This window comes from Eptatretus burgeri, chromosome 10, assembly GCF_056783735.1.
Source record: "Eptatretus burgeri isolate ZD-2024b chromosome 10, Ebu_testis_v1, whole genome shotgun sequence".
Classification (NCBI taxonomy): Eukaryota; Metazoa; Chordata; class Myxini; order Myxiniformes; family Myxinidae; genus Eptatretus; species Eptatretus burgeri.
This window is the reverse complement of record NC_140970.1, coordinates 74495172-74519167: the sequence shown is the minus strand read 5'-3', so window position 1 is coordinate 74519167 and position 23996 is coordinate 74495172. Positions and strand designations below refer to the sequence as shown.

The window sequence follows — 23996 nt, the reverse complement described above, 5'->3', positions numbered from 1 at the left end:
AACAACTACCGAGGGGTGACGCTGCTCTCAGTGCCGGGCAAGGTCTTTGTTCGGATAATTATTGATAGGGTTCGCCACCATCTGCTTGAGCACCAGTGTCCAGAGCAGTCAGGCTTTACACAAAAGAGGTCAACGATTGACCGTATCCTTGCTCTTCGTGTCCTCAACGAACGCAGACGAGAGTTTCAGCAGGGGCTGCTTGCAGCCTAGGTTGATCTCTGTAAAGCGTTCGATTCAGTGAATCGGGATGTCCTCTGGAGGATTCTTGGTCTTCGTGGGGTGCCACCAAAACTGATCGATCTGATGTCTGAACTCTACTCTGGTACTGAGAGTGCTGTGAAGTGTGGTGGTACCATCTCTGACTTATTTCCAGTTGTTACTGGAGTTTGTCAGGGGTGTGTACTGGCCCCCACACTTTTCAGCACTTGTATGGACTGGATTTTAGGGAGGATGTCGGAAAGTGCTGTGGTGCATCGTTTGGGAATGTCAAGATCTCGGACCTTGATTTCGCAAATGATGCAGTCATCTTTGCGGAGACTTTAGATATCCTTTTGGGGCCCACGAGGTGCTGAATGAGGAGTCGGAGCCGCTGGTATTACGGGTTTCTTGGGTCAAAACTAAGATCCAGGCTTTCAATGACATCTTGGATGCTGCTGTCCTGTCTGTGTCTGTTTGTGGTGAGGATGTTGAGGTCGTGGAGAGATTCACTTACCTTGGCAGTGATATTCATGTATCTTCTGGCTGTGAGTCAGAGGTCAATAGAAGTCTGGCCCGGGCCTGGGGAGTCATGGATTCACTGGATCATGGGGTGTGGCACTGCCGGTTCCTGTGCGGGAGGACGAAAGTCCGAGTCTTCAGGTTCTTGATGCTTCCAGTCTTGCTCTATGGATCCGAGACTTGGACACTGACCAAGGATTTGAGACGGAGACTTAATTCCTTTGGTACCAGGTCTCTTCGGAGAATCCTTGGCTATCGCTGGTCAGATTTTGTGTCCAACGAGCGGTTACTGAGAGAGACTCGGATGAGATTTGTTACCTGCATAGTCCATGAGTGTCAGTTGCGGCTGTATGGACATGTGGCTCGTTTTCCTGACGCTGATCCTGCTCACCAGATTCTCTCAGCGAGGGAGTCTCGTGAGTGGAGGAGGCCAGTGGGTCGACCACGTGCCTCATGGTTGCAACAGGTTGACCATCATCTTAAGGATATGGGAATGGGCCTGGCATCTGCCTGGGGGAAGGCCAGACGGAGGCCCCTTGAGTACCGGCAGAAAGTGGACGCAGTGACGTGCTGTTCTGGCACATGCTCCCATACCTGACTTGACCTTCTTCACAATTGAGAGATGGGGCCAAATTATATATAGCATAATATTTCAAAAAGTTGTGGATGATTTATGACAAAACTTCATGAGTGAGTTGGTTAGGTGACAAGAACAAGCTGATTCGATTTTTGTTCAGGTCTGGATTCAGATCTGACCTATCAGTGGGTTACCAAACGTAAACTGTTCAGCCTGGTGCAGGTATGTGCTCTACCGAGTGTCGTTCTTGGTGTGTTTGTGAACCTTGACTTACACCTGTGCTTGTACATTTTCACTTTCACCGATGCTTGTACGCCTTCAATTATACTTGCTCATACACGTTCACTTATTCCTCATCTCGGCTTATTGGTTAAGGTGGCTGTCTTGGCACCTTAGGGTCCTGAGTTTGAGCCCCTGTTTGCCATTGAATTAACATCAGCTGGAGTCGACTAAACCTGTCATCCTTCTGAGGTCGGTAAAATGAGTACCAGTGTACTGGGGTAATAACCATTTGGGGAAACCTGCATCGGAGTGGTGACCCGTCCAGGACCGTACTCCCAGCCAAGGAAACTGCCTCGGCAGCCCAATGCGACTTTATGGCACGAAAGGAATAATATTATTATCTACCTTCACTTACATCTGTGCTTCAACATCTTCCCAATTTCCTGTGCCTATGCACCTTCAATGAATTATGCCCATACTTATGTACAGTATATGTCTGGTGTTGGCTTAATGGTTAGGGTGGTGGGCTTGGGATCCAAGGATCCTGAGTTCAAATCCCACTCAGCTGTTGAATTAATACCACTTGTGGTTGACTCTCCGTCATCCTTCCGAGGTCGGCAAAATGAGTGCCAGCTTGCTGGGAACCTGTGTCGGAGTGGTGATCCGTCCAGGATTGTGCCCAATAGCCAAGGAGACTGCTTAAGCAGCACCAACACTCTGCAGAGAGGATGATCCCAATGGATTGATGGATGGATGTTTATGTACCTTCATTTACACCTGTGCTAATGTATCTTAACTGCTACCTGTGCTTGTATACCTTTACTGATACCTGTTTTAAAGCACCTTCACTTGTATCTCTGCTAATGTACACTCGCTGTTTAACGTATTTTACATGCTGCGTTTATTACACGGTGTTACTTGCTGTGTTTATGCTCATTGCTAAGGCAATCTGCTTGCTGTGCTTCTGAACAGTACATTCTCCTCTTCGTAAATCAAATGTGAAAATCATCAGTAAATACCGCACATATGATTTGTTTAATTTCTTTCGCTTTTATACCTTCATGAACTATCATTCTTTGAAGTAAAGGTAATTCAATCATTCAATCACTTTGCACTGAAATTTACATCTGAGGGTCTGAAGAGGCACCAGATTTGAAAGCTCAAACCGGTTACAGAGTGTTGTTAAAGCTTATAGGTCAACTCAAAGTTTGTTTGGTCAATCAACAATCTGCAGTATTTTTTTCATTGAAGGTATGAGACGAATATATATTTAATAGTTTGTAAACAGTCTTTAACACAAAACAAATTGGAGCAACATTATTTTTAGTTTAAAATTGTGAAATATATATATATATATATATATATATATATATATATATATATATATATATATATATATATATATATATATATATATATATATATATATATATATATATATATATATATATGTGTGTGTATATACATGCATGTTCACTGTTCACGTTTAACTTGCCCACACAGGCCTGGTGTACTGCACCTTTGTACAAAATGTAAAACTGATCCGTTGGGGGCCAAGAGGCCACCAATATGGTCAAAAATAGTTGCTCTACCACCCGCCCGTTTTAACAATCTACAACGATCTGCGGGAGGATCACTATTTTTGTTTTTTTTAATATGCTCACACCACATCACACCCATGTCATCATGACGTGCTTATGTTGAGGTGCTTACATGACGTGCTTTCAGAGCATTCATTTGTTGAGGCTCGATCCACAATTGCATAAGCGTTACAATTTGATTGTATCCCTCGGCAACTACAAACAGCTTGTAGTATTGCCAAATGATGCTCTTTCTGTGTACATTTACTTAATTATTTGCGCATTTTCAGCTAAAATGTTAAAATGCTGATTTTGCTCTTGGGGCCTTCCTCGAATTATAACATAGAATGAAAACTTGGAGAGTTTTGATGACCATGTATGGAATTTAATCAATCAGTTAGTCAGTCAGTGCTAATAAAGTCCATAACCAGACTGTTTGATTATGTAATCATCAAATGAGTGATCTTTGCTGGAAGTAGTACAATTAACAAGCAAGTTACCAATATATTATTTCACAAACTTTGAGGGGTGCTGAAAAAGTGATTGCAATTAGAAGCTCACATCAGTTCAAAAATGGCCAGAGTAAGTTATTTTAAAATATATATATATAAGCAAATATCATGAGTAAAGACAATATTTACTCACTAGTCATGCATATTTATGTTTTGATGAATTAAAGAAACCATTAGAAGGGTCTTTGTGAAGCATATCATCCTGACTGCTCTTTGAATCCCTCTCCTATAACGTTAACTTTAAAAACCAAGAAAATTTCATAAATGAAGCTGAGCATATGTTGATTTTTTTGTGAGACCTACACGTCTCAACATTTCATATACATCATTTTAGTGTTCTTATCATTTATCTGATCCTTCTTCGGTTTCTGCTACCATGCATTCGTGCATCACAAGGCTGTCAGCGACAGATGGTAGACAAGGAAATTGCATTCAACCAGTGTGTGTGTGTGTGTGTGTGTGTGTGTGTGTGTGTGTGTGTGTGTGTGTGTGTGTGTGTGTGTGTGTGTGTGTGTGTGTGTGTGTGTGTGTGTGTGTGTGTGTGATATATATGTATATATTTGTATGTATATATATATATATATATATATATATATATATATATATATATATATATATATATATATATATATATAGATATATATGTGCATGTCTTTGTATATATGTATATATAAATGTATATATGTACATATGTATATGTGTCTATATATATATATATATATATATATATATATATATATATATATATATATATATATATATATATATATATATATATATATATATATATATGTGTGTGTATGTATGTATAGAGCTATATTAGATATGATATGTATATATGAATAGATATATAAGTATATATATATATATATATATATATATATATATATATATATATATATATATATGTATGTATATATATATATATATATATATATATATATATATATATATATATATATATATATATATATATATATATATATATATATATATATATATATATATATATATGTATAGATCTATATTAGATATGATATGTATATATGTATAGATCTATATTAGATATGATATGTATAGATATATATATATATATATATATATATATATATATATATATATATAAATATATGTATGTATAGATGTATAGATATATATATATATATATATATATATATATATATATATATATATATATATATATATATATATATATATACATATACATACGTGATGGCCCATTGCAGCCAACGCCATGAACCGACTCCCTTTAATTTATTAACTCTGGAACCACTTCTCCTATTCCTATCTACCCTTATGCACATTTCCCTGAAAGCGTTCATCCATGACTACTTCTCCTTATCCCACATTGCCTTCTTTACACCTTCACATGCTTCCCTTAACTCCTCTGCCCACTCCCCTCTATCCCTTCACTGACCTACCCCTGTGCCCATTGATCCTCTCTTCCATTCCTTTTTACCCACTTTCCCCCTCTATCTATTTATTCACTCCTCTGTGTACGAGTTCATCCATTCTCCCAAATTATCTGGGTCATCCCTCAGTCGACTTCAAATTTTGCTTTCATGCAGGGAATACTCGGCGATGAAGGCTAAGTACCCCGTGAAAATGAATCAAGCCACCGACGTGTTTCTGGAAAACCTTGCAATTATCGTTGAGTGGTCGTTGCGAGTTATCATCCCGGTTGTAACTTAAAGTTCTTATTCAACTGGTAATGGGTACCTAAACAGGATGGATGTGTGGCAGGCCATCCTTGTGGGTCAGAACCCCTGCAGCCAGTGCCAATCTGGCACAGGGGTTCAGTCACCATTCCAGTTCGAGGTAATATAGACTTCCTCATGGGATGGGATGTCAGTTCACTTTCTGGACTTTATCCACTGTGTGCAGTGGGCTCCAAACTGATGAAGTTTTTGGAATGATCCTCCATGTGAGCGAGCAAGTTTGTGTTTGTATAAATATACAATTTGGCCTTTGGGCTGAAGTGAATGTGAATGATAGTTTTACAAGCTTTGTTGGATTATGTACTTTGGTATTATAGCCAAAGTGCACATCCTTAGCTTTGCTATAATGTTTGACTTTTTACCTTTGTTGTCTTTTACTTACAAAAGCGATCTCACCAGATCAAAATGGTTTTGATATGACCATGCATTCTGATCACTTGGGTGAGGATTTATGTAATTTTTTTGTATGACCAAGAGATTTGGCCTTTAGGCCAAAGTGCATGTGTATTAGTTTGATGAGCTTTGATTGACTATGCACTCTGGTTCTTCGGCTAAAGTATACATCCTTACCTGTGTTGCAATGTTTTTCTTGTTTGTTTGTTTTTTTTTACATTAAAATGATTTTTTTTTAAAAAAGGACCGCAAATGTTTATGGCATGACCACGCATTCTGTTCCTGTGGAATAAGACCTATGTATGTATAGTATGACCATGACTTCTGGCATTCAAGCCAAAGTACATGTATTAGTTACCTCTGCCACCAAACGGTGGATGGAGGGTTTTTTTCATGCCTGTCTGTTTGTCTGTAAACATGATATCTCAAAAGGTGATGGACAGGTTGGGTGTGTGATGAGGATGAATTGATTTTGGTGAAGATCCGAATCTGAATCGGATAAGTTTTTTTAATGCGTTTTAAAGTGATTCTTCACTTTTGAGAGATGGATGGGGCCATAAACAATATATTGCATGATAATTCAAAAAGTTGTGAACGAGTTGAGACAAAACTAGGTGGATGAGTTGGGTCGGTGACAAGAACAAGCCGATTAGATTTTGATTCAGATCCGGATCCATATCCGTGAGATAAAAATACAAACTTTTCAGCGTGGCAGAGTAATGCACTCTACCGGGTGCTGTTTGAGTTTGAAAAGCTTTGCTTGACTGCGTACTCATATACTTTGGTCTTTGGGCCACAGTGTACTTTGGTCTGTGATGATCCTGTCAAAAAAGGCTGTCAAAATTATTTTTTATCATACTAGTATCTCTGCATGAATACCTTGCACAATTGAAAACTACTTGGCCAATTTATATATGTGCTCTGTATTTTATGCACTCCAAAACTGCTGGACAAAATAAGTTGAAAAGTAGTGGTTGTACTCTCGGTGTGTATGGGAACGTTTTACTAAGTTTTTTTTTATGGCCACCTCCAACTTCGATTTTTACTTTATTGTGAAAATACTAAATGATCATAAGTGGGTGAATTATCATAACTGCTTTAGCACCCCTGCACCGCTGGACAGAATAACTTGAAAACTACAAGGGATGGCTAAAAAAATTAATCAAACTCCCAGAAGTTGTACAAATCATTCTAAAATATGCCAATTCTCTGTGTTATCGTGTAGTGAAAATGATAGTTGTTGTTGATGGGGGGAATGCGTTGAAACATATGTGTCTTGTTTGTCTGTTTGTGGCATGAAATGCTTTGAAACTTAGTGGTTGTACGAGGGGTGTGCATGGGAACGTTTTCCTGTGTTGGGATAGCTACCTCCAACTCGGTCTCCTCCTCCTCCCTCACCCCTCCCCCCTCATTCCCTTGCTGCTCTCAGAGAGAGAGAGAGAGAGAGAGAGAGAGAGAGAGAGAGAGAGAGAGAGAGAGAGAGAGAGAGAGAGAGAGTGGGTGTTTCTAGTCATTCATAATTTGCATCAATTATTTCGATAGTAGGGTTTAGAGTAATCTTTCCAAATTAACACAAAAAAAGTAAAGTTCTGGAGTTGAGGAAAAAAAAAAATAATGAAAATAGGGATTGTATTATAAAAGGAGCAAACTTGGAGCATGTGACACTGGAGAAGGATCTGTGGGTGGTAATATATACGGCGGGTAAGCAGACAGCACAGTGCCAGACAGCCATAGGTAGAGCTAATAGGGTTTTAGGTTGCATTCATAGGGGTGTAAATTATATCTCAAAAGAGGTAGTGTTAGCTCTCTGCAGGAACTTAGTGAGGCCTCATCTGGAATATTGTGTACAATTTGGTCAGGACATACAGCGTATAGCGATGACATTGATCATGAGCCTAGCTAGGATAAGCTCTGAGCAGCTGAAAGAGACAGGACTTTTTATATATTCGAAAGGAGATAATTGTGATGGGATCTGATAAAGGTGTTTAATATAATTAAGGGCATCGACAAAATAAGTGCAAATTTTTTTTTTTCCAGCAGAATGGACACCGACAGGAGATAAAAAGGGAAGAGGTAGGACAGTAGTAAAGAAGGTGTCTTTCACTCAGTGGTGAATGTCAGGAAAAGTCTCCCTGCAAGGGCAGTGATTGTAGAGTCAGTGGATTGTTTTAAAATTGAGTTGGATAGGTATCTGGAAGTAGTGGGGATGGGAGAATACTGAGATGTCGGTATTATTGCACAGGCTAGCTGGGCCTAATGTGCTCCTCCTGCATTGAAGTTCCTTGTATTTCCATTGTAATGTTATGACACATTACCTGTGAATATGCAACATGTCTGTCATGCTTCCCACTGAATTGATCTGTTATTCCATTTAATACAGAAACTGTTATTTTAAGGATTTCCCATGTGCTCTACTGCGCCCCCAAGTAACCGGCTCGTAACTGCCCGACAGCGTCCTTCGTAACCCACTCATATTAAATGGTTCTACTGTGCCTCCAAGTAACTCCTGAGTAACTGCTCTGCTGCACCCCCCTCCCCCCCCCAGTAACCCAAAAGTAACTCCTTTACTGCACACACGAGAAAGCCCCAAGCAACTGCCCCACTTTTCCTCGAAACTACTGAAAATATTTTAATACCCATTTATTTGCGAACAATCCAGAGTGATTACTTAAAGGGAATAAGAACACAACATGGATCACCAACCCAATTGTGTTGATGATACAATGATTGCAGCGAATTACGATGTTCATGTAGAGATGATTATATCATATCCGGACAGCCCCGGTATCCAGGCGATAATGTTCATGGGCATGACTGCCCATCGAACGAACAAACAAAAGACCTGAGTTCATGCAGCGTGCTTGAAATAATCCGGTTACTGACTTAATGTGACGGGGTCTATGACGTGAGGGTTTTACAGGGGTCTCCGAGCAAATGTGAAAAGACAAAGTGTACTTGGTTGACAGTAATCTCCCATAATTGTACTTCCCTCCAAGTCCCTGTGCCTCCGTGTGGAGCGCAAATCGCTCTCCGTTCGGAAGAGTTCACAGCCCGCTGATACAACGCATTCTTCCTTCCACGTCGCGCCATCATTTGTCTGTCCAAATGCATTTGCACTCTTCTTATCCACTCAAAGCCTGCTGAGAACAAGTGGCCCCTATGTGGTGTAGGAATACCCGTACGTACTCTCAGCCCCCATTCGCAGGTTCTTCCATCTACTTAGCGTCATTATTTATTTTTAAGGATGCTCACACGCAGTTACTATTAGACCCTGTGGACAAGCAGAGCGGCGAGAAAACTGGAGGGAACTGCGTCCTGAAGCATTATGCTGTCCTGCTGGGGAGATGGTGCACTTCTGTGGATAGATCTGAACCGCAGTCCTCAAGGAGTTGGAGGAATACCACCCCTTTTCAAGGTTAGTGTCGGTCTGCAAAAAACTTAGAATTTTCTCAACCGAGCAATGAGTGTAGTGACACTACCACCGATTGGGGGAACTGACATCGAGGCAATGTGTTGATGTTGCTCTTCGTTCTTCACCAGTGGGAGCTATCAATACTGTACCTAGTCTGATAATAATTGATCTGAAACTCGATACTCAATGACCATCCTCGTAAACTTGCAAATTTGCTTTGAAGCAACGTTGTGCGCTTGGTTGATGCAATCGCGTAATTGATGAGGGGGGGTGGGTCAAAACGTTCTCGGAACAAAGTACAAAAATATATCGTCCAAGAAACACCAGTTGTTGATGATTATTATTGGTGTGCATATCATTAGTACGGAAATATAATTTTCCTTCTAATCATGTTGAAAGACGAATAAAAAAAGATGGAGTTACTTGGACTGTCGTGAGTGTCTCGTTCCGAGAACCCTTTGAGCAGCCCTCTCGTCTCTGTCTCAAAACCGTCCGTTTCAACAAAACAGACGACGATGATTCGTGACGATCTTGCAGCTACATTTACTTTGACTACCTTCCGATTGGTCGATCCCAACAAAAGAACAACCACGTACGAGCGCGGGTGACATTGAAGCGAAAGCCACGAAGTCTGAAACTTCTGGCCGAGCCATTAGCGCGCTTTGTAAGAGACTGAGTGTCCCTTGGCCGTGAACACCCCCGCTGGTTTTGAGCGAAAGGAAGATTAAGGGTAAAGTTGAAGCCTCTCGAAGGGCAAGAAGATTACTGAGCGTTTCTGCATTGCTGTCAAGATTCATTAACATGTCTGTGGTTCCTTGGTGTGCCATTACCTTCCAAGGGCAAGAAGTAAATGAAAGTGACCAACTCAAACTTTTCTGCTTCCCCCAACCCCCCTCCCCCCCAATCTCCTTTTCCTCATCCCACAACCCACCCCCACCACCCCTGGCCCCAACTTTACCACGTTTGTGAGTTTAACCCTCTGTGCTTGGAGCATGTTCTCAATGCAGCAAGAGGAGTTCCTTTTTCATGTGATGCCACTTGCTCCCAACAAAGAGCAACCGGACATTGAGAAAGGAGTGGGACGACTCTTTCCACTCAGACCTGGCTTCCCATCAGAGAAGCCAAGGTCATATTCTGGCAATGCAACAGCAGATGTTGCGACATCATGAAGCATGGTGTTCTCCCGGGGAGATGGCAGGTCTTTGGTGGACTACAGATCCGAACCGCAGGGTCATCAAGTTGTTAGTGGAATACTAGACCATGCAGATGAGTCGAGAGGAAATGGTGTTGTGGGGAGACCAAGAAATGGTGCTTGAAGAATGATATTCTTCCAGGAAGATGGTGGGACTTTGGTGGACCCTATATTGAAATCTCGGTGCGTTTACTCATTTGATAGATATAAGACTTTGTCAAGGTTCGTGTCCGTCTGCAAGGGACTTCAAATCGATTGAGACAGTTGTGCCAATGGCCGTGGGAAAGAAGATGAATTGATGTTTCAGGTGTTAGCCCATGGTATACTTACATCAGTATTTATGAAAACGAAAAGTACGGTCCGTCAGTCGGTCATTCCGTGAAGACGAAATGCCTCTTAATCACATTCTGTTTGAACGTTGGTTGCAAACTCTACGAACGTCTATAAATTACGTACTATTGGAATATTCATGTCACAGTGAAGCTGCGTGACTACATTAATTGATAAATTACATCAATTAATTACGCACTGTTTCAACGTCAGTTGCACCCTGACTTCACACAGATACGTCAATTAATTTTGTACGATTGGAATGTACGTTTCGACGCATTAGACTGCCGAGACCCCTTCAACCATTGAAGACCCTGAAAGACCGCATAGACCCAAAAGACTCCTTGGACCCAAAAGACGCAAATGACCCAAAAAGAGCCAAAAGGCCCTGACATAGAATGCGTCCTTCACGGTGAGGTCACTCGCCTCAGTCGGTGCATGTACAGAGACGAGGGAAATGACACCCAAGGAATGATGAATCCTTCATCGCATAATACGCTCGTTGACCGGTGTCACCTCAATTATCATTGGAGTCAGCATATTGGACACAGCTACAGCAACTCCTTGGGCATGGTAACCATCAGAGCGACCAGACCAAGAGTAGGTGTAACCACCCACCATGATCTCGCCGCAATCCGGTCTCTGAACCTCAGAGATTGCTGCAATACCGATATTCAAATGCTTGAGCTCAGATGATCACAGAAACAAATGACCATCCTCTCTTCGAGATAGGACATTCCAGGCACCGACCTGAAGGGACTGCCTCAGGTTAACCCAAGGAGCCCACCATCTGGTGGATGACACCTCAGCACGACCCCAACACGCAGTACCACAATCTGACCCGGGAAGTTTACTCCGTGGTTTTCCTCCGACCTTTATGCCAGTGTTGCAATTAAACGGTCACAATGTAATGACACCTGTTACATGAAGACATCACACACTCTAATAACTCCATATGTGTGATGCAATACATACATGTCATGATATGGCTACTGCACTGCACACACACATATATCAACCAAGATTTGGTATTTACCTTAACATGGAGGAATGATGTCTGACCATGGCAATCAATCACAACTGCATCAACTGGATCCCTGGTGCGTATAAGCACCACCGGTCACAATAGCGATCATCACGTGACACATCGCTAGTAAAGCAATATTACACATGATTGTCCTTATTATTAGGTAAAAAAAACAGTGTCCATTACTTTAAACTAGACGTCAGCACTGCCAGCCTTGTTCACATACATTTAACAGAGCCACAACACTTTAGTATCAGGCAATACACATGATATGCAACACATGCAGAACTTTTCCACATTAGTCTGCCTCTGATGTGCAGTTAAGTCCGAACACTTGTCTCTAACAGGGTTTGGCACGTAATGGTAACAGACTGATTTCATCATTCAGTGTGCAATGTCCTTCAATCACCGAGATCACATGGCTTGGGTCGGAGGGTTTGGCACGTAATGGCAACAGACTGATTTCATCATTCAGCGTACAATGTCCTTCAATCACTGAGATCACATGGCTTGGGTCATATTTTGCAACCTGTCACAACCATTTGACAATTCACTCAAGAGTAACTAAATTACAAACAATCATTAATAAAGCGTATTTACATGAGGCCGAAGAGACTCACCGACCAGTGTCTGGAGGTCGCTGGTGTTGCCAGGACCAGCGATCCCCTTAAAGTCGGAGGCCAAAAATCTTCACTACGAACAGTCCGAGATCACAAGGAAACCCGAGGGAACTCTCCATCCATGTGGTCGCTTCAGTCGGCAGAGTGTAACCGCCGGAGACCACACGTACGTTCTGAGCTCGATGCAAATCTCGACGACCAGCACTCGCAAAATATCACTCCCTTCTCCACACCATGCACCAGAAACCCAGACACGCACTCAACTGCACCCCATGTGCCACGAATAATTACAACATCTGAACCAAGGGGAAAACAAGCCCTCCACATACGAGCAACAACAACAGCAACAAAGTATTCCTTACCCAGCCGTATTCAAGTCATGCCGCATATTTTCAAATGGAATTAGGTCGGGGCTCTGACTGGGCCACTCAAGGACATTCATTTTTTGTTCCTTAGCCGCTCCAGTGTCGGTTTGGCTGTGTGCTTCGGGTCGTGTCATGCTGAAAGGTGAACTTCCGTCCCAATTTCACCTTTCTTGCAGAAGGCAGCAGGTTTTCCTCTCGGATTTTTCTGTATTTTCCTCCATACATTTTCCCTTCTATCCTGACAAGTGCCCCAGTCCTTGCTGATGAGAAACATATGCATAACATGATGCTGCCACAACCATGCTTCAAAGTCGGGATGGTGTTCTTTGGGTGATGTGCTGTGTTGGGTTTGCGCCAAATATAACATTTTTGCATTTAGGCCAAAAAGTAACATCTTGGTTTCGTTAAACCACAAAGCTTTTTGCCACATGGCTTCAGAATCTCTCGAGTGTTTTTTTTTTGCACACCTCAAACGGGACTCAAAATGGGCTTTTTTGAGTAATGGCTTCCTTCTTGCTACCCTCCCATACAGTCCAGACTTGTGGAGTGCTTTGGATATTGTTGTCACATACACACAGTGACCAGTCTGTGCTATAAAGGCATGTAGCGCTTTTGAAGTTGCCATTGGCCTCTTGGTGGCCTCTCTGATCAGTCTCCTCCCTTAGTCCTGGGGCTGATTCCAAAATTTTGAGTTTTGCTGCACCCCCCTGCCAACATAGGTTTGATGGTTTTTTCATGTTATATCATCTATAGACATCTGATTTCAAAACATTACCCCTTTCAAAAAGTGTCCAAATGACCCATTGCAAGCCATTTCATAGAGTGATACGTTTTGGCAAAACCTGACATTTTTTGCAGTATTGAGTATTGTCGCATTCGTATAGGACAATATTGTTGGCTTCAGGAAGCATTTTGTATTATGCTGAGGCATTGTAACTTTACTAAACCTACATGGACGTTTATCGAAACCCTGAAAAACATGTTTATTACTGAATAATACACATATTAACCCTATTTTACACGGGAGGGGGGGGCATATTTGTTTTCTGCCTATACCGTCGCGACGGTTAGAGGTATTACTTTGAAACTTGGTGACGTTTATCCTATATCATTTCTAAAAACGTGTGCCAAATTTGGGAGCAATTTATCTAAGGGGGGGGGGGTTCTTACTCGAAAACTTACCTACTAAAAACACGGAATTTCGCCAAAATTAATTATTCTTGACGTCAGAATTAGCTCATTGTTGAGGCAAAAATTAAAATGAGTTCATTTTTATAAAATAAGCATGTGGCAGTAGCAACTGGCCAAGCTTCAGGTTTCAGACCCCGTGTAAAATAAGGTTAAAAGACCTATAGACTAAGCAAAAACTTACTTACCTGATAAGAAAAACTGGATTCATATGAATTGTTCAATGTCCTATTCGTCATCTGTCTCATCGTCGGATTCCAGTGGATCAACGATACTTTCTTTGGAATTCCCGCACTGGTCAGGCTTGCATCTGCATGCTCTGGTGAAACTTAGTTGATTCTGTCTACAGGAGCACCTCCGGTCAGCACAACGCAGACACCGACAGCTAACACATTCCATGACAGATGTCGGGGCAGGAGAACCATCTAACCATTTGATGGTGATCTCGTTCCCGGCTACATCCCAGCCATGACCATGTGGAGTGGGTACGTGTGGGCAGTTCTCGAGACATCTTCTCCAAATGGCAGCCTGGTAATTGGCATGACGTAGGTGGAACTCGGCTGCATTTTGACAGGGCGGAAGTCTGCATGGGTCTGTGGTATGCGCGCCAAACATCTCATGCCTCAGTTCGTTGACTCTACTGTGCTGCTTCTTCCCATACAGGGCGCAGATGGCCTCTTCTCCTCTGGCGAGTTCTGCTACTGACAGACTGAAGGACTGCCCAATGCTGGTCATAGTGGCTCTAAATTCATTTTCGATCTTTAGAAGTTTGAGTCCTGACAGCTTTCCGCCCCCAGTGAAGGCACTGGTCGAGTCACAGCCACTGAAGGCATGGTAACCTGGGAGAGCGGAGCAGGTATCGCGTCCCAGGGTATGTGCCATAGCTGTAAGATCAAGGTAGTGGGTCTGCTGCTGTGTGCCGGTGCGAAAGATGAGCTGTGAGCTAATACGATGGCAGACTGAAAGGGCAATGACTGCAACATCACTGTCTGGGGACTTGATGATCACAGCAGTAGCACCGTGATCAGCTGCATGGGCTGCGTGAAGCAAAAGCCTGGTGTCTGCCTCTTCGTGTGTGCATCTCAGTTCAGCCAATTCTGCCTTCAGGACTTCTGTTAGTTGGTCATTGGCCTTCAACCTGAAGCACCTCTCTCCAACTGTCACGAACAGTGCTTGTTGGCCCAGCTGCGCAGGATACTCTGGCTTGGACCACTCATTCAGGAGGAATTCTGTCAGGGCACATTTGAAGGATCCACTCATCAGAGACTTGTTCAGCTGCTGGTCAATCTTCTGTGTTCCTGTGCGGATCTTGGTTTCGAAGCTCTCCATACCAGCATCGCTTCTCAGGTTGCGCTCCGCGATCTTAATGGATATATCAGGGTATGTGTCAACTACCCAGTCTTTGCGCGCACCAGCTGGATAACCAGATGTGACGGTGTTGAAGAGTGAAGAGGCCAGTTGTGAGTATGTCATGTTTTGCGTCAAGCACCCAGGTAGCATCCGGGGGGATACTTGTCAGCGGTTGCACATTGTCTTCTAGTGCTCTGAGCAATTTAGCCTTGAGTGTCTTCACTGGACTTCCATCTGGCGTGGCGATTGAGAGTGGGAGCGGTCCAAGTGGGTAACTCAGAAGCTTCTCCATAGATAGTTCACGGCTTTGACCAATCACAAGGAGACGGCCAAACATGTCTCTTGACTTCAGGACGCTGGTGTGCGATGTGTCATGCCCCAGTCTCTTCTTCTTCATGGATGCGAACGTCTTCAGCTGCAGTTGTGGTAGAGTAGCGTAGAAGTCTTTGGTTCCATCTTTCCTAATCGGTGTGCTGCAAATGTCCTCAGTGATCCTACGCCTCTTTGACGAGCATCCAAAAGGTCTCGCTTTACATCTTCGGTTGCCACGTGTCCAGAAGCCAAATGGCACAGCTGCTCGTCAGATTGGAAAGGGTTTATCCAGTTCTCAATACATGCCGTGATACTCTGCACCGAATGCAATTCACACTGAATAAGCACCAGACACTATTTGCAACAGTCAACATCAAGAAATATACTAGAATGCGAATTTCTATAATCGTTTATGATGTTAGTGACAAAACATCGTATTTTGTCATAATTTAAACAAAATTTTGATAATTTTCGCACAATTTTTTCACCATTTTCACACAATCTTTACATTATTTTTGCACAATTTCTCGCGAAAATATCTCCTAAAACAAAATCAAACACCTGGATTTGTATTTAATGTGTCTATGTGCACTCTGAGCAAACATAACTGCAATGTAATATGCCCACCCATCACAAGCACAAAAAACTTATTGTAGCGGTAAAGTGGTATACCTGGTATCAAAAATGCCCCCAAAAACTTCGAATGGACACTTTTTAGAAGGGGTAATGTTTTATAATCATCACCTTATAGATCAATAAACAAGAAAAACACATAAAACCTATGTTGGCAGGGGGGGTGCAGTAAACTTTCATGTTATGCCCCTTCTGAGAATCAGCCCCAGGACTACCTGCTTGGTTATCCAGTTTGGAGGGACGGCCTGATCTCAGCAGGGTCGTGGTGGTACCAAACGCCTTCCACTTCTTAATGATTGACTTGAGTGTGCTCCAAGGGATATTGAAGACCTTTGAAATATTTTTATACCCATCCCCTGTTCTGTGCCTTTCCACATCTTTATCCCAGATGTCTTTTCAAAGCTCATTGGTTCTCATTGTTGAGTCTTTGCTGCGAAATGTACTACCTAGCAGAGGAAACCTACAGGAACAGGTGATTTTATTCTGAAACCAGAAGGGCACTCAGTAGAGCGCATACCACCGCCACGTAATGCCTGATCCAAAAGAACATATCGGGCCCAATACATTTTTGAAATATCATGCTTCATGTCGTTTTTGGCCCTTCCTCCAAATGGTGAAGAATCACTTTGAGAATTACATAATTATCGTATCCAGATCCGGGTCTGGATCTTCACCAAAATTGAATCAATTTGTTGTGGTCACACTCCCAACCTGTTTACCAAGTTTCGTCCAAATCCGTACACAACTTTTTGAGATATCATGCTACATATCATTCTTGGCCATATCTCTCAATGGTGAAGATTCAATTTAAAAATTGTCATGGTCGGAACCGAATCCGAATCTTCACCAAAATCGAATTGGTTCGGCCTTGTCACACACCCAAGCCTGCCCACCAAATTTCATCCAGATCCGTCTGCAACTTTTTGAGATATCCTTCACACAGACAGACAAACAGACAAACAGACAAACAAGCAGACAGGGGTGAAAACGTAACCTCCTTCACCGCCGGTGACAGAGGTAACGAGAAAATAACACCTGTCTCTTCGCTGATGGGAGTACGAAAGGGGGGAGGGAGAAAAAGAGGAGGGAAGAGGGAGAGAGAGCGGTTGTGGGAGAGAGAGCGGGGAGAGCAAAGATATGGAGGGGAAAGGAGAGAGTAGGAAGGGGAAGCGAGGAGGGGTGGGGGTTCGAGGAGGGTTTGGGGAGCGAGGAGGGGTGGGGGAATGGAAGACAGTGTGAGGTGAGAGGAAGGGAAGGAAGACGTGCGAGGGAGCATTAATTACGATTCATCCTGTTTCATCAAAATAATTCTGCAGAGAGTAACATTGAAGATGGAAACAAAATAATGTCTGAAATCCATTTTCTACTGGTCATACTATAAACACACGGCCCGTAGACAAACACCACCCAGACACGCCCAGAGACAAAACCCGCCGGATTCATTTGGAGCCAAGCCGTCCAGACACAAACACTGCTCAGACACATCCAAGGACAAATTCCTGACCGAACACGTCGGAAACAAACTCCCATCTGGAGACAAGCACTGCCCAGACGCGTTCGGAGACAAGCACTGCCCAGACGCGTTTGGAGACGAACACCATCCGGACGCGTTCGGAGACAAACACCTCCCGTACGCATTTGGAGACGAACATGACCCATACGCATTCGGAGACGAACACCGCCCTTACGCGTTTGGAGACGAACACCACCCGTACGCGTTTGGAGACTAACACCGCCCAGAAGCCTCCGGAGATGAGCACCGCCTGGACACGTCCAGAGATTAACACAGCCTGGACACATCTGGAGCCGAGCTGGCCGGAGACAAACACCACTTGGACATGTCCGGAGACAAACTCCCGTCTGGACATAAACACCTCCCGAATGCGGGCAGAGATAAAGACTGCCCAGATGTGTTCAGAGACAAACACCGCTGGGATGTGTCTGGAAACAAACAAATCCCAGACGCGTCTGCAGACAAAACTCACCGGATGCATCCAGAGCAAAGTCGCCCAGACACAAACAGTGCTCGGACACATCCGAAAACTCCCATTCGGACGCGTCCGGAGACAAACACCACCCGGATGCATGCGTAGCCAAGCTGGCTGGAGACAAACACAGCTCGAACACATCTGGAGACAAACATCGTCCAGACATAACCACAGTCCAGAAATGGCCAACGGCAGAGACAGGGATAGAAAGAGAGGGGAGGGTAGACAGAAACCATGAAACCTTGCAGCCTGAACTTTGCATGCTGACTAAGAAAACTCCAAGGAAGTGGAAGAGTGAAAATTGGATTGTTTTGGGTTCAATAAAACACTCCTTTTGAAGATAATTGACAGACTTATTTAATTATATCTCATATCAGCAACAACCTCGGTCACCATTCCCAATGGGATCTCAAGGCGTATCCGAGGTAACATCGCTGGGGTCTGAAGCCACCATGTTTTTTGGCCTGGGCGGTCTACGTCTCCTGATGTGTCCAGACCATGTTTGTCTCTGGATGCGTCTGAGCAATGTTTGTGCCCGGACGGCTTGGCTCCGGATGCATCTGGTGTGTTTTGTCTCCGGACTTGTGAATGCAGTGTTTGTCTCCAGACGCGTCTGGGCGGTGTTTGTCTCCAGACGTGTCTGGGAGATTTTTGTCTCCGGACGTGTCCGGGTGGGATTTGTCTGTCTCTGGACCATGTTTATAGTATGAGTGGTAGAAAATGGATTTCAGGCATTATTTTGTTTGTTATTCTATGCAGAATCATTTTGATGAAACAGCATGAATCGTAATTAATGCTCCACCAAACGTCTGCCTTCCCTTCCCCCACCCTCCTCGATCCCCCACCCTCCTCGATCCCCCTCTCCTCTTCACTCCCCATCCCTCCTCTCTGCTTTCCTCTCCACCTTTTCACTCTCTCTTACCCCCCCCCTTTTTTCTCCCTCACCCCTTCGTATTCCCGTCAGCGAAGCGATGGGTGGTATTTTCTAGTATATGTGTGTGTGTGTGTGTGTGTATATATATATATATATATATATATATATATATATATATATATATATATATATATATATATATATATATATATGTATATATATATATATTTCTGTATGTGTATGTATATATTTATGTGTGTGTGTATATATATATATATATATATATATATATATATATATATATATAAATATATATATATATATATATATATATATATATATATATATATATATCTTCTTCTTCCTTCGGCTGGTCCCGTTAGGGGTCGCCACAGCGGATCATCCGTATGATCTGCATAGTGATTTGGCACATGTTTTACGCCGGATGCCCTTCCTGACGCAACCCTGGTCGCCTCTTACGACACAGGGATATAGTACACCTATTTTAACCGGGGTATACACCGGCCCAGTACACTGGTACTCATTTCGCCGACCTCGGAAGGATGACAGGCTGAGTGAACCCCCTGGTGTATTAATTCAGTGGCCCAACGGGGATTGAACTCAGGACCTTTTGGATCCCAAGCCGCTGCCCTAACCACTGCGCCAACACCAGGGTCATATATATATATATATATATATATATATATATATATATATATATATATATATATATATATATATATATATATATATATATATATATATATATATATATATATATATATATATATATATATATATATATATATATATATATACATACATATATATATATACATACATACATACATACATACATACATACATACATACATACATACATACATACATACATACATATATAATATTTATATTTGGACCCATCTACACATTTGCTCCTTTATATTGTTACGGCTGTGGAAATTCACAGAGCACCATATAGGTCCTTCGATCAGTTATGCCGATAAGTCTGTGTTCAGTTAGATTTCCCCACCGTTGTTTAATGGGATTTATCCGTGTGGACAGGGCTGTGAATCTTTGAGTTAGCCATTTTTCTTTACTATCGTTATGATGGACCAACCACAACACCAACCACCAACCACCTTCTCCACCACGCCACCCACCAACCACCTTATCCACCATGCCAACCACCAACCACATTCTCCATGCCACCCACCAACCACCACGCCAACCACCAACCACCTCCTCCACAACGCCAACCACCAACCACCCTCTCCACACCGCCTTCACAACAACGACATCACCTCAACTTCATCCCCGAAGCGACGCCATCTTTGCACCAGCCGCGGCGAGTCCGCATCGAACGGTATCGCTGCAGGCACATGCGGGGGGTTGCTCGCCGCGCAAGTTTGGTGATCTCGCGCACGTCCGCTCACCAAGCAAGTTTGGTGATCTCGCGCACGTCCGCTCTGTGGAAGCTTCGCCTCGGAATTCGGATCAAAAGAGAGAAAGGGGCAGGGCCTGTGTGGGTCGAAGGTTGGAGAGCGGAGATCAGATCTCGTCTCTCGAGCCCTATAAAAGGCCGAGCGGAGCGCCAGTTCGCAGTCTGGAGTCGGTGGAGAGTCAATCTGGAGTCGGTGGAGAGTCAGTCTGGAGAGGTCGGGGAGCTGAGTGGAAGCCTGAAGCATGGAGAACACAGTCGGGGGAGAAGTCCAGGAGAGCGGAGGACACGCGAGCTGGGGGCATGGCCAAACCTGCTGTGCCGCGCAGACCTGTGCATTAGTGTGGAGAGAGCCGGAGAGAGCTCGCCAGCAAGTGCCAAACGGTCTGAGGTGAGTGGGCTTCGGCACAGTTCGAGCATTGCTGAGGGACGGACGGGTTCTTACAAAGAGCATCAACTTTGGAAGAGCATCAAGACCCGTTCGTTCCTCTCAATGCGTCGCCGGCTGAGGCCCGAATCACCCGGCTGCTTGGCAAAGCCTGGGCTCAACTGCGGCTACGCTAGCTGTTGTGGGGATGGGATGTCGCGGGTCGCCCCATCGAGGCACCACAAGGGTGGAGGTAACCTGCAACGGTCTCGTGGAACTCCTTCGGTCTGCCAAGCTCCACGTTATAAAGGCCTACGGGTCCAGTCTGACCCCCTTGTCTTTGAGGGGGTCTTTCCTTGTTTATTTGTGTGAAAGTTGTGGCGCCATGTCCTGTTAAGTAGAACTGTTGTTAAGTGCTCGTGAATAATAAATAATAGATGGTTGTAGTGCTTTGTCTTGCTCGCGTCTTGTCCCTTCCCGCCAATTCATTGTTTGATTGTATACGTGTAAATAATAAATGTGCTTGTTTAAATGTTAACCCGTTCGTTGTGTCCTCTTTCCCCAATTGAATCTTGCCTTCGGAATAGTTGCGGGCTTTTTGATAGCCGATAAAAGAATCGGGTCCAGCGAGGTCTCGCGAAAATACCCTGCTCGGTTATCCCAGAACGGAACGAACCGCTTACGCGGTTCGTGTCCAAGCAGACCTCGCTGATGTACGGTCTCTCGGTAGGCTGCCCGCACGAATAATTAGGTATATCGACAATTCGGCGATTGACCCTGTCGCGCGCGGGTAGAATATTGACTTGGCCGTGATGTGTGCTTGGAGCACACCCGTGACTGGTTTTCGGCGTTGTTCCAGAAAGTCGCGACTGAATTGTCCGGTCGGTGGGCGAGACGGCCGCCATTGGCTAAAGCGGGCGTGAATCGGGCGTGAATCCGTAACAATATTAAGACAATCGATAATGCTGCCAAATAAGTTTCCATTCCTGGACAGGTCGCCACTCTGATGCAATATACTCGACTGAGTGCAAGAATTTTGAATTTATTCAGGCTCCCGGGGATAGCTCGTCGACTATTCGGGAAGGACACAGTGGGATATTTAACGTCCACCAACTAATGCTTCCAGAATGGATATCCGACTTAATGTACATCGAAGGGCCAGCGCACACATTGATGCCTTGCCGTTCCTGCAAAAGATCAGGATGACAGTTTATTGCTTGGTCGAGATTTGAACCCAGGCAAGACCGCTCAGAGGCGATTCTGTGTTGAGCTGGCTCGCCTGCCAACCCGATTTAACAAACTTACCTATTCTGCAAAAAATACCAAATATATAACTTCAGATCTGCCAAAGATTATTTTGTGAACTGGATCCCAAGGATGCGAATTCGAACGGCATTCTGTGTTTCTGCAACTTCAGCCGCAGTCACACTCACACCCGCTGCAGAAGCACAACTTCCTCCTAACCGTGCCAAGAACGTGATGACGTACCCAAGCGGGACACGCCCACAAGCTGGTGGTTTCCCGTAATCTGCATACCGAGCGTGCCTTTAAATGCACGTCACTCAACAAAATGGCACAACAAATCAAGTGGATGCATTGTGGTGTAAACATGAACGGACTCTACTGGAGGAAGACTACCGATCGATGGGATCAGATGTACTTTGGAACCGATAATAATCATTCACTTGATGTTGCTTTGTTGTTTTCTTTGTTCATTGTAAATATACGAGCTTTTATGAAAAGTAAGTTACAATTGTACTCCAGCGATTACAGACCCTATGGACAACACGGTGAGCAATGAAAAATGTCACGTAAACTATATACTGTATATATATATATATATATATATATATATATATATATATATATATATATATATATATATATATATATATATATATATATATTTTTTTTTTTTTTTATTTTTTTTTTTTTTACCTACAGACCTACCTACCTACCTACCCCACTGAAGGTGAAGGAGGTGATGTTTTCACCCCTCTCTGTGTTTGTTTGTTTGTTTGTTTGTGTGTAGGATATCTCAAAAAGTTGTGGACACATCCAGATGAGATTTGGTAGGCAGGTTGGGTGTGTGGCAAGGACAAATTGTTTGGATTTTGGTGATGATCCGGATCGGTATCTGTATTGTGAGAATTATTTAATTTTTAAAGTGATTCTTCACCGTTGTGAGATTGGATGAAACCGATATAGTCCTGTGTTTGTATCGCATGGAATTTCAAAAAATGTTTTGGGTCCGATATGTTCTCGTGGATCAGGCGTTACGTGCCGGGGGTATGCGCTCTCCCGAGTGCCCTTGTCGTTGGTTCTATGTTTCATTTTGAAAGAGCGTTTCACTTCGTTTTACTCCTCATCACCTGTTGTTTTCCGCACCAAGTCGCGTCGGGAATCCAGTGCCTTCATTGAACGTACACGCGGTACGTAAACTTTCTCACGAGATCACGTGCGGAATGTTTATTTTCTGCATCTCCACCTAAGGAAGGCCCTTTAAATCCCTCCCACTCTGCCCCCCCCACCCCGTGTCGTTTTTCCCCGCGAGGCCACAAACAGGAGGCGCACGCCGTCTCGCCTCCCAAATTACTTTCATTTTCGCTTTTTGCCTGCAGGTCGAGGGAGGGGGGGGTTAGATGGTTGGGGAGGGAGGGGTGGTATCGGGGCTGCAAGCCCATGGCACATGGCACACCCTAACAGGCCACAAGCAGTGTCAACAGGCTAAGTGGCAGCCAATATATTAATGGGGTCAGTAGGTGCTCGGATGTACAGGTATGAGATCAGCTGCTTTAATGGGAACAAGGCTGGCACTCAAGTGTGAAACAATAGCACCGGTGCACTGCACAGACAGGTCTTTGGATGTGTCATCCTGGGGGAGGGAGGGGGGTGGAAGCTGTGTTAGAGTGGGGGGAAGACATAATAGGTGATTTTGACGCTCCAGGTCTGCTCGACTTGGGCACAACCTTGGCACATGATGACTTATTGCTCGATGGCGATGTCCCCATTTCATTTCGTAATAATACAATGGTTGTAACAGCGGGTGAGGTCCTATTATTAGAATACTCAGTGCACAAAGAACTCCCCCCCCCAACCCCCAATCCTCAACTCCCACTCGTCCCCCCCTCCCGAGATAGAGAGCTCGACCCATGTG

General features: G+C 43.8%; 1 protein-coding gene and 1 long non-coding RNA gene across 7 annotated transcripts in view; one reads left to right on the top strand and one right to left on the bottom strand.

Annotated features, from left to right (window-relative positions):
- Positions 1–13011, bottom strand: part of LOC147018891 (uncharacterized) — a 36966-nt gene extending 23955 nt beyond the window's left edge. For both annotated transcript variants that reach the window (XR_015062578.1, XR_015062577.1), the window contains exon 1: positions 12322–13011. This is a non-coding gene — a long non-coding RNA (uncharacterized LOC147018891). The remainder of the gene's footprint in view (positions 1–12321) is intronic.
- The window catches only part of LOC147018890 (MDS1 and EVI1 complex locus protein EVI1-A-like), a 458835-nt gene that overhangs the window by 356491 nt on the left and 78348 nt on the right, over positions 1–23996 (top strand). The gene's annotated exons all lie outside the window — the stretch shown is intronic.